This window comes from Nelumbo nucifera, chromosome 3 (assembly GCF_055504915.1).
Source record: "Nelumbo nucifera cultivar China Antique chromosome 3, China Antique-T2T, whole genome shotgun sequence".
Lineage (NCBI taxonomy): Eukaryota > Viridiplantae > Streptophyta > Magnoliopsida > Proteales > Nelumbonaceae > Nelumbo > Nelumbo nucifera.
Window position 1 is genome coordinate 49,335,800 of NC_142651.1, and position 12,693 is coordinate 49,348,492.

The window sequence follows — 12,693 nt, forward strand, 5'->3', positions numbered from 1 at the left end:
ATATAAAAGCCACAAAAAGATGATGCCTCTAAACTTATTTTATATTTTGATTGGGGTGGCTTAAATTGGGATAGGGATGTCAAAGGGTCAAGTTTGTCTCAAGCCAAATCTAACTTGACTAATGATCGTATATATATAGCAATGTTTAAAAAAATGAAAATGGTGGAACCATTGCCTTCTGACCATGAACCTTTGTTTAGGTCTCGATTGTTTGAACAACTAAATGGAATTTTTATTGACCATTTCAATGGTTTCTTCCTATAATGTTATGCCATGGTATAAATGGAACAAGAAATTTGATTGGTTCTTGGGTTGGACAGTTCTAAGTCAACATGATCTAAAACATTGATATATAGCAAGGTTTTAAAAACCAGATTGAACACTGAACGGTTTTGGGGACCAGTTCTCAGATCAAATGATATGACCGTCTAATTTGAATAGATGGTCCATTTCAATTTAAAAAAAAAACAAAATAAACAAAATAATTAAAATAAAAAATGGTCAAAAACAACTATTCAGGTCGATAGTTCAATCGTTTGGGTCAGTGGATCGCTAACCAAATCAACGATTTTTGACCCAATAATGATTTTAGGGTGAATCAGAACTAGTTTCTTGACCAATTCGTTGACCGTATGGTTCGATTTGATTTTTAAAACCATGATATATATACCTTCACTCAAATATGCTTAAATATACAAATGAATGGTGAAATATCAATGACAGTGTTTGGAGAACTGAAATGAACCATTTAGTTGGACCAAAAAAATATTGTGAATCAATCTACTAACCTCTTTAGTTAAGCTCCAAAAAACCAAGGGTGAAAAACTATAAGCCAATAACTAGCCAATTGGGAATTGATGAACTAGTCCTAGATTCATAAAATTAATTGCTTTCTATTAAATTTTTTAACTTATATCCCAACTTTTGAACTTCACACTTAGAGTTTAAATTGTTTTTTTTATTATTTTGGGTAGTTTTTTATACATTACCAAGGCACCTTGTCTAGTATGGGCAGCAGGGTGGGTTTAGAGTAGGGACCATACTCCCCATCCAACCTGACATTGAAACAAGTCCCCATCCCTGACCTTGATAACAAAAGTTATCCTCCATCCTTAATCCCCGATAAAGATGGATTTCTCATTGAGGACCCGAATCTTTAATTTTTTTAATTTAACTTTTTCGGAAAACAAATTTACTCAAAATAAAGAAAAAAATTTAAATATAAATAATATATATATAATATGAATAATATTATAAATATATTTAATATATAATATATATTTTATAAATAATATTTAATATATATAATTGGGGTTGGAGCAAGGTCGGATCCCATTCTAATCGGAGATTTCTATTAATCTCCATCCCTACCAACTTTTTTTTTGTAAAACATAGACATGCCTAGAGGTGTAAATCGGGCCATGCCGCCCGCAGCCCGACATGAACTTGGACCAGCCCGGCACGACCATGCGGGCCATGCTGGGCCTAGGATTTTAGGTCCACGGGCCGGCACGACCCAGCCCGTAGCTCGGCATGACCCATATATATTATAATTATATAATAATATATAGTATATAATATATTAATAAAATAAACATTTTTTTAATTATATTATACTAATTTATTTAATTATTACATGTATAAGCAATTTTATACACAAAATTCATATAAAATTAAAATTGTAAGTTTTTTTGTCAATTTTTTTAAATAAATAGCTTTGGTCCGATACACAGCCCGACTTGGCCCAAGGCTCGACCCACGGACCAGCCCAGCCCACTACATGCTTTTATTATGCCTCAATTCTTGATTTTGTTGCTAATCTCTCTAATTTTGGCGCCATTTTTATTTTTTATGAGAGGGATTTTTTTTTTTTTCAATTTTGCACGGAAGAGAGATTCCATTCACTCTTCACGGTTGAGCATCTTTAGAAGAGCAACTCTAGCCATCAATCGTAGTCCCTAATCCCTATCGACTCTGCAGTCTTCACCGGAAGAGGCACCATCACTGAATATTTTCTGTCAAACCTGTAGTAGCGGCCATCCTTCATCATTTTCTGGTTGGACTTTCAAGGATCTCCGTTTGGATCGTAACTGTGTCCCCATCGATAGTGCTAAGTCATTGAGACAATCCTCTATTTCTTCTTTGCTTTCACTCCCCAATCGCCATTCGAACTTAGGCAGCTGATTTGATTCAAATAAAACCATTTTACTATAAACTTCCCTTGTTGGAGCTTCTTTCCCATTTATTGTGACCCAAAACCCTAGGGAAAGCTTGGTAGCTACGACCATAGTTGGTTGTGACTCTTTACTGTGCAACTTGATCAAGGCCAACTTTCAAAGAGTAGTACATCATCGAGATGTCTCCTATGACATTGCCAATGTGAGGTCTTTAATGCTCCAGACTCCTAGCCTACTAGGACCAAGGGCAATAGCAAATAGCTTTTTCTATTTGTCTCAAATGGTTTATATGTTCCGATTCATGTGATTTGGAGTACTGATTAATAGTTAATCAATTAATCTCAGTGATTATCTAGTTTCTTGTATAGTACCCGGCTGAATTGTTGAATATGTTTAAGCAGTTTGTCTACATTTTGTTTAATATGTTGCAGCAACAATTAGAATAGAACAATGTGAGTAATCCCCATTTAGGTCATTTTATTATTTATGGGATTTGCCTTTATTTATCTCTCTATTTTCATATGTCTCGATTAGAATAGACTAATGTTACCAATCCTTAGTATATATTTTTTTGGTTAATGGAAATCAAAATGACTACTTTCACTATATTGTTAATAGTTAGAAAACTAGTAAGAGTAGGTTTATTCTAATATTTTGTTAAGGGTTCAACTATGATACCAGAAAGACATGATATTGGAGAAACTTATAACCAATCAACCCTATTGTTTTTATAAAAACTTGGAGAAACTTATGCCAGAAAGACTTGATTTTCCCTTTTGTTAATGATTAGTTTTTTGTTTTGTTAATGGTCCTATTGTTTTTATAAAGAATAAGCCATCTAAACCTTTTTTGGTGATCAAATTCATTTAAGGTTCTGTTTTACTTGAGCATTAGGTAGAAGGGCAGGCATGTATTGGGTGATGTTGTTGATTGGCCTGTGCAGGGACTCATCAGGCATTTCAGACCTGAGCTGGATAGGATCAGGGAGCGTGCCAAAAAGGAGTTGCTTGAAGCTGTTGCTGCTTGAATGATCCACGCAAGGAAATTGCAGATGTGTTGGCCATTGTGAAATAAAGTTGAAAGATAGCTATGTTTGGAACAAAGGTAACTCTAGATTTCTAGATGTTTTACATATAATGGTATGACCATTATGCTGAATGGTTCATCTAATGTCTCATCTGTTACTGTATATATTTATATCTCAAACCTGGAACTTAAACTTGTTCTGCACTAGTCAAGAATGAATCACCAATCTTTCTTCTCGGGAACATTGACTATTTTCACCTTTTAACTTGAGGGGATTTGAGAGTAGCTGTCTTCAACTGGAAATCCTTGTCATCTCTCACATTATTTATTGTTTCTATTAAATGAAATTATCTTATCTCATAAAAAATAGTTATAGGAACATTGAATTATTGGTTCATGTGTATGTGTATGAATCTTACACATGGTAAACGCAGCCAATATATAAAAAACCTCTTCATTCCCATGATGTAAAAGGGATAACTAGCCTTTCTATACAAAAGTTTGGCAAGTGATGAAAATAGGTGACTGTTAATAAAAACAAGCAAGGGGAGATGTGAAGAGAACTAGAATAACTAGAATACATCTGCAGCCATGGTGGAACTGTGGAAGAGAAGAAACTAAATTAAAAGAAAGTAGTGAAGTGAATTAGAATTAGTTTTGGTGATGGAGAGGAGTGAGGATGAACACATTTATATATAAATACATAGACATGGGTGTGGGGAAAAAGAGTAGTTGCCTTTAATATTCTTTTGACCAAAGAGACAAGGGACTGAATGGGTTGGCCTGTCGTGGCTAAAGAATGTTCCCAACAGCTTGCCAAAGTTTTCTTGTGTACTTCTTGCTTCTAGTTGTAATGTACTTGTATTCATAAACTACATCTTTTTATTTATTTATTTATTTTTTGTATTTGTCAATTGCCATCCCCCTTAACCCTTAGGTTCTTGGCACATTTACCTTGGACGCATAGGTTGTGCTTGATTTGATAGAAAATAAGAGAGTAGCAGAAAATGGGGAAGGCTCTAAGGAATTTCACAATATCTCTTTAAGAACTTTTCCTCAACTTCTGTTTCTCTCTTATTTTCTAACTAAACATTGCTTATAGAGAGTATCACGTCTTTTCAGCATCATAGATTTCTCCTAGTCTTAAATCATCACCTAGTATATTTTTACTAAGTCCCCTTTATGCACATATCCTATACATGAAATTTGCCTCTATTGTATTATGAGATAAATGGCTTCTGGTTGGTTATTGATCTAAGGCTACTTCTAACATTGCTTACATTGAAAAAAGGAAAACTTTTCTCCACTCCTCTATCGAACCTTGTTTTGTACATTTTCCTAATCGATGTTTTTTAGCATAAAAGTTGCCTATGAAAGCAGCACTATTTTGAAGTTTCAACCCATAGTAAGGTTTGTTTGAGTTGAAATTCTTACTACTAGTGAAGGGTGGGGAAAGGAATAGGGATATTACTTTTTGATTTGCCAACTAGGATTTGTCATACATTTTTTGGGGAAACTTACTTACCAACCCAACTAACAAAACCATTTCCTTTTGAAAGAGTAACTTGACCATTGATTAGTGGTGTCTCCCATTTAGAAAGAAAATGAATAATTATAATTTTGAAATTAATTTCTTTCATTCAGTATAGATATATTTATGTTTACCATATAATGGTGATACTTGAGCTTCTCTGAAATTGTAAATGTACAATTTAAATATAGAAGGGTAGACAATGAATAGAAAGAGATAAATATAATGATAGGATTTGTAGCTAGGGGTAGGGGCTTGGAAGGATTAACTTGAGGTACTGTGTTAAGCTTAGGAGGGCACCTCCCTCAAACAAAGAAATGTGTGTACTTTTCTCAAGTGGGTCATTCTCTAATAATTCCTGGTTCAAGACTCTCAAGCCTAAAGTGGTAGTTCAAAAAATCTTGAACTCATAAAGCAAATTATACAAAGGGTAGGAATTTGCTGAATTAAAAAATATGAAAGAAAATAGTTTCTTGAAGAGAGAAGGAGGAGAGAAGGAGAAGAAGAGAAGAAGAGAAGTTGAAAAGAAAAGAGAGCAATGATCTGGCCGCCCCCTTCACTTATTATTTATACTAAAATAATAGAATAGTACAGAGACAACTATGCCCTTATAGGGCGGGAAAACATAAAACAACATATATAACACTCAAAAAACATAATAAAATTTGCACTCACATAACTACTGTGGTCCTTACCTCCTATCTAACAACTAGCATAAAACATCTACTCGGAAAAACATCATAAAACTAATTAATCTTCAATACTCCCCCTCAAGTTGGGAGTAAACGTCACACATTCCCAACTTGCGTAGATCATGTTCCAGCTTGTTCCTTGCCACCCCTTTAGTGAGAACATCAGCCAGTTGCAACTCTGAAGAGACATAAGGCAAACAAACTTCTCTGGTTGTTACCCTTTCTCTTATAAAGTGTCTATCAACTTCAATGTGTTTTGTCTTATCATGCTGAATTGGATTGTGGGCAATATTGATTGCAACCTGATTGTCACAGTATAACATCATAGGTTCCTTTGCTTTCACCCCAATCTCATTCAAAAGAGATCTAACCCAATGAAGTTCTGAGACACCATGAGCCATGGATCTATACTCAACCTCTGCACTTGACCTTGCCACAACCGCTTGCTTCTTATTCTTCCAGGAGATCAAGTTTCCACCTACAAAGGTACACACTCCTGATGTAGACCTCCTGTCATATAAGCATCCTGCCCAGTCTGCATCTGTATAGGATTCTAGCTTCAGATTCTCATGATTTGAGAAAAGAATGCTTTTGTCAGGGTGCTTTTTCAGACATGCAAGTATTCTCTCAATAACTTCCCAGTGCTGAACCCGAGGTGCATGCATGTACTAACTCACAACACTGACAGCATAAGAAATACCTGGTCGTGTCATACACAAATACAATAGTCGGCCCACCATTCTTTGATATCTCCCCACATCCTTTACCAATTCACCATCCACACCATTAATTCTGTGATTTGGATCAATAGGAGTGTCTACTGGTTTGGTCCCCAGCTTCCCAGTCTCTCGCAGTAGGTCAAGTACATACTTTCTCTGTGAAATGAAGATCCCATGCTTGGATCTTGTAACTTCAATCCCTAAGTATTTGAGCTCACCAAGATCTTTGATCTCAAATTCTTGTTGCAATGATTTTTTGAGATCATCAATCTCCTCCAGATCATTTCCTATCACCACTATATCATCCACATACACAATCAGAATTGACACCAAAGCATCTCTCCTCTTCACAAAGAGGGTGTGATCAAACTGTGTCTGTGTGTATCCAAAATGGACGAGTGCCCCTCTGAACTTGTCAAACCAAGCCCTAGGTGACTGTTTCAGTCCATACAGAGATTTTCTGAGTCTGCACACCTTTCCTTTACCAACATTTTCATAAAAGCCTGTTGGAATGTCTATATATACATCCTCCTGTAAGTCACCATTGAGGAAAGCATTTTTGACATCAAGCTGGAACAAGGGTCATGAATAGGTGGCTACTAGAGATAAAAGGATATGAACTGAATTCATCTTAGCTACTGGTGCAAAGGTTTCCAGATAATCAACACCATAGGTCTGAGTATACCCTTTTGCTACCAACCTTGCCTTGTACCTCTCTATCTTGCCATCGGCCTTATACTTCACTATGAATACCCATCGACATCCGACTGTCTCCTTGTCTGGGGGGAGATCAACTATTTCCCAAGTTTGGTTTTTGACCAAAGTATCCATCTCATCTTGCATGGCTGTTTTCCACTCAGGTTTGGAGAGATCCTCAGTAACATTCTTGGGTATAGACACAGAATCAAGGGAAGAAAGAAAAGCACAGTAGGAGGGTGATAAGGCACTGTAGGAAAGATGGTGTGAAATGCAGTGGGTTGTACACTTTCTCTTCCCCTTACGAAGTGCAATGGGAAGATCAAGGTCAGTGGGATCAGCTGCAACAATGGTGTTAGGGGCAGAAACATTATCATCAGAAAAAATAACAGGCTCAGGCTCAGGCTCAAGAGGAATACCTGGAACTGTATCTGTCGAATCTGGAGTTTCAGAAGGACTGACAGAGAGTGGTGTGGGTCGAGGATGTGTGGAATCAACCATCATCTACCGGCACTGATATTGCTGTGAGGCTGCCCGTAGTGGCTCAGGTAATAAAATTGGAGGTGCAGGTGTTGGCTGAACTGATGTAGATGCTGACTGAACTGATGGAGGCACCACAGAAACAGGAAGAGGAACAGATTGTGAGTTATCCTCCCCAAAACTCTCCCCTTGAGGAGAACCACCCGAGAAGAAGAATGTGGATTCAAAAAAGGTAACATCCATAGTGACAAATCTGCTCCTTGACACTGGGTCATAACTACAATACCCCTTTTGGTTCTGAGCATACCCAAGAAGAACACATTTCTTGGCCTTAGGATCCAATTTCTTGCGATGAGGGCCAAGAATGTGAACAAAAGAAACACAACCAAAAACCCTCAGAGGTATATGAAATATCTCTCCATCTGGAAAAAGAAGGCTAAATGGCACTTTAAACCCCAAAGTTCGTGAAGGAGCACGGTTAATCACATGTACGACTGTAAGAACTGCATCTCCCCAGAATTGCACAAGAATTGAAGCACACACCATAAGACTCCTTGCCACCTCCACAATGTGTCTGTTTTTCCTCTCAGCAACTCCATTCTGTTGCGGTGTATATGCACAACTGCTCTGATGAACTACACCATGTTCTAAGAGATACGTGGTTAGGTCCTTCTCAAAGTACTCTCTAGCATTATCTGATCTAAAAGCCTTAGTTCTCACTCCGAATTGTGTGAGAACTATCTGGTGGAATTGTCGTACTAAGTTAGGAACCTCATCACGTGATCTCATCAAATATATCCAAGAATATCGTGTATAATCATCCACAAACAAGAGAAAGTAGCGGAATCCTCCCATGGAAGGGATTTGATATGGCCCCCATACATCAGTGTGAACAATATTAAAAGCAGAAGTACTTCTTTTATTACTTGGTTTAAAAGACTGTCTACAATGTTTTCCTAATTGACAACTCTCCCACTCCAAAGTAGATAATTGAACAGACTCAAACATAAACAGCTTTGGGAAAAGACATTTCAAAGAATTAAAAGAAAGATGTCCAAAGCGATTGTGCCAAAGCATAATCTGGTTTACTGACTCTGACTCACTACTACTGTTGCTGCTAACATGATGGGCCTGATGTCTCGGAATCTCATCCAGAAGGTAGACTCCATTCACTTCACAACCACTCTCAATCATCTTCTTTGACTCCAGATCCTACAAAACACAATTACCAGGAAGAAAGGTCACAGAACAATTTAAATTTTTTGTCAAAGAACTAACAGACAATAGGTTGGTATGAAGTCTAGGGACATGTAAAACAGAAGACAGAGTTATATCATTGGTCACTCTAACTGTCCCTTTCCCAGCAATGGACATATGTGAACCATCTGCGGTAGAGACTCCAGACCACAACTGATAGGAACTGAAAATGGTAGGGGCATTAGTCATATGCTCAGATGCTCTTGAGTCTATAATCCAGGGAGGCCCCTCCTTACTTGAAGTGAATGCAAGATTTGCAGTTGCATATGAACTACCTGTATGTGCAAAGGAAGTGGTGTAGTTGGTTCCTACATTCTGCTATCCATCTGGAAGGCTAGAGCTGGGTGAATCTTTCTTACTCATAAGCTGTCCAAACCTCTCCAATTCTGTTCTCACTGCTGCTACTACAATGGATTCCCAATCAGTTTGGGAGAGAGGAGCTGAAGATTCTCCTGTAGTGGCTACATTTGCATTTCCTTCTTATTCGAGCAGGCATATGATTTGGGTGGAGCTTCTAACAATAATCACACACCAAGTCCTTATTTTCCCTTCTAGTCTCACTACCCCTGTGTCCATTTGACTTAGGTTTTGTTGTACCAATCATAGCCAACCGATTAATCCCAGGCTGTCTCAGCATTACATTCCTCCTACTCTCCTCTCCAGATACAAACGCATAGGCCTGAGAGAGTGTCACACCCTCCCTAGAAAGAATATGCTGCCTAGCAATGTCAAATTCAGGGTTCAGCCCTGCCAAGAACTCAAAAACCCTATTCCTCTCTACCAGTTTGTGATAAGTTGCTGCATCATTTACACTTTCCCATACCACAATTTCTAAGTGATCTATTTCCTGCCATAGGGTTTTCAGCATGGAGAATTACACAGCCAGAGGTTTTTCTCCCTATTTCATACTTATCATCTGATTTCTTAATTGATAGGCTCTGGCTTCATTTTGCTTCTAAGAGTAGGTTTTAGTCACTCCATCCCAATCTCCTTAGCAGTATCAGCCCATAGGAAATTTTTTGCAATATAAGGTAACATAGAATTACACAACCAAGACATTACCATGTAATTCTTTTGCACCCATCGGGAAGAGTCTGTATCAGGTTTCTTCTCCTCCCCAGTGAGATACCCTAATTTTCCACGGGCACCAATAGCCATCTTAAATGATTGTGCCCACTCCAAATAATTTGTACCATCAAGTTTTATTGTAGTAATGATCCCAGACCCAAAAATAACACTACTACCTCCAACACCCAGTCCCACAGTACCAGTAGATTTCATCTCAGTATTCCAACTCTCCATTTTACTTCAAACAGTTCAACAGTATGAAAAAATAGATTGGAGACCTTCAAAAAATAATTTAATACCACACACACAGAAACCAACCCTTTCGGAAGAAGAAAACCCTAGATGGAGGGGAATCTCTCTCCTCTCCACGCCTCCCAACAGAGAGAAAAGTGAATCAATCACTCTGGGAGGCCTAGAAAATTTCAGAAACCAAACCGCCCTCTTCAGAAAATCAAAAGAAAACTAACAATACCTGGGTGCCCAAGATCAGATAAAAAACAAAGAGTCCAACTTTTCTAGGACTCTTCCCTGTATTTCAGTTCTTCTTGATTTTGATGCCGAACAGTAGATCACCTTCCTGATGTCTACATCCCACCAAAAACTCCAAGAACTGGGCAATCTATAGCAGATCGATCAGCCCTTTACTACTTAATGCAGTCGGCTGATCTAGGGCTGCATGAGAATGCTTCAAGAAACCCTAGCCGATGCTCTGATACCAAGTAGGAATCTGTTGAATTAAAAAATATGAAAGGTTAGACAGATGAGCTGATTTTGACCTCCTTGTGAACAATTTTTGGTGTTGAAAGCTCATTTTGATGGCCTCACTAATTTTGATGTATAGTTCCTGGATGTACATGTTGCATATGATATACTTCTAAGGTTTACAGACTTTTGGTGGCACAGTTCACCAAAAGGCTAGTTCAAGATTTGGCATTTGCATTTACTTTATGCAAGATGGTGGTTCCTATGTGAACAAGCTATTGTTTCAGCTGATCCTACCGTCGCCTCCTTATGACATCAACAGATCAATTATCTTAGACTTTTTGGGATCATCTGCCTTAGGAAATTATCCATAGGGAGATCTTGATCCTTTGTTTTGGATTGGAAGATGATAGTTTCTTGACTAGGACCCTAATCAGGGATAAGATATAACAAACATTATGCGAAAGCTAAGAGGCCTTATATTATTGACTATATAACCAGTTTGTGTTTGAATCAATTTGTAATAGCAAGAACTAGTCCACTTCTAATTATTATTTGGAACCAAACCCCAAAACCAGAACTGGCATAATTAGTTTGATTGATTTGGTTCTATAGGGAATGCCCAACCAATTGACAACTCTAAATCAGCCTAGAGTTGATGGTGTTATCTATACCAAAGGTACTAATAATAGAAGGCTACTTTTGCTGACCAAATATACTTATTATGTGCATTTAAAGTAGTAGAATTACTATTATACAAAAGACTAAAATGTAATTTAGAAATTAATTTATCATTGTTAGAATAGACCAGTTAACTTGATGTAAAACTTAAATTGTTAAAGAGATATTTTATCTACTTAGTTGTAGAGATCCCAATAACATTGGAGATTTATCATTTTAGCTGACTTGCAAAGCCTAGTATTCAATGTTTCTTTGCCAAGACATCCAGTAAACAAGTGTAAGTTATTGACGCTATCTGAATTAATGAACTTTGCAAAGGCCAAGGCAGTTGTTGGAATCATGATCAACATAGATGTAATCTTTTCTCCTAACTATACACAGTTCTTTTAATTTGCTTATTGAATTCCTTTTAAATAAATTTTAAATCTAAAAAATCTTCTATTACTAATAGTTATATGATCCTTAGAGATTTTCTGGACAAAAGAATACAAGAAATCTTTACAAACCTAAAAGGAAATTAACCAATGTATCCCTATTATTTGGATCTTTAAGGGATGGGCTAGATGCAGATATAACCTCGGGTAGTTTTGTATGGAGTGAATGCTCTTAGACTTAAACTAGTGTTTTTAACATAATGAAAATTTTCACTTGACTTGTGGATTTTGCTTGAGGGATAAAAAATTACAGAGATGTTTCATTTAGCCTGAATTGCTTCTTGAAGCATTTTGTCTTATTCTAGCCAATTCAACTAGGCTTTAGCCATGTTTCCTTTATATAAGATCTAGCCTATGGTATGCTTGATGCTTGATTCATTTTGTTTTGTTTTTGACTTACTATATTCTATTTTTTGAAGGAATGTAATTTGCTGCAAGTATTCCATTACAAGACAATTGCATGTAAAGTTAAAGATCTTCAAAATGTGGAATCAATCTCTCATGAACTATTCATCATTTTTAACCAACTAGTTATCATGGTTATTTAGTCCAAGGCACAACTGCGAATATATAGATGGAGACATTGAATCAAATTTCTATTTGTTAATTGTATTATTTATATGATAACAATTTGGAAATTATAATATATCAAGTTGTGTATAAATTGCAGTTGGAATGTAATTTTTTTTTTTATAATACTAATGAATCACACATTGACATTTTACATGTGTTTTTGATTTAGATGCTTAACACGTGTATGTTGTGTTATATACATTTATCAAACAACTCCTAATTTATTGCTTCTTTAACAATAGGTATTACAATATTTGCAACAATTTATTAAATTAAATAGCAACAATTAAAATGATAATTGACAACAATCAATGATAATGATAATGTGACTACTATACAATTAGCAACGATTGATTTGATTGTTGCATATGGAACTTTAAGGTAACAACTGTTTGATTGTTGTTATTTAATTAATAGTTTGCAAAGACTGTTGCTATAAATATTTATAAGAAACAATTGTTCAATTGCTTCAAATTTATAATTGGTAACAACTAACATGATTGTTGTACATTGAACTTTAGGCAACAATTGTTTGATTGTTGCCCATTTGACAAAACAATCTACAAGGGTTGTTACTTAAAATGATTATTAGATACAATTCTTTAACTATTGTAAATTTACAATTAGCATCAACTAAATTGTTGGGGATGGTACCTG

The 12,693-nt window shown here is 36.4% G+C and overlaps 1 long non-coding RNA gene across 2 annotated transcripts; it reads left to right on the forward strand.

The window, feature by feature from the left end:
* Positions 1 to 1,835: 1,835 nt before the first annotated feature.
* On the forward strand, positions 1,836 to 12,275 carry LOC104609527 (uncharacterized). 2 transcript variants are annotated; one of them, XR_737282.3, is made up of 3 exons: positions 1,841 to 2,379; positions 3,121 to 3,281; positions 11,883 to 12,275. It is a non-coding gene; the product is annotated as an uncharacterized LOC104609527 (long non-coding RNA). The 2 variants fall into 2 exon arrangements; XR_016083556.1 differs by having other exon boundaries at positions 1,836 to 3,281.
* The last annotated feature ends 418 nt before the right edge of the window (positions 12,276 to 12,693 follow it).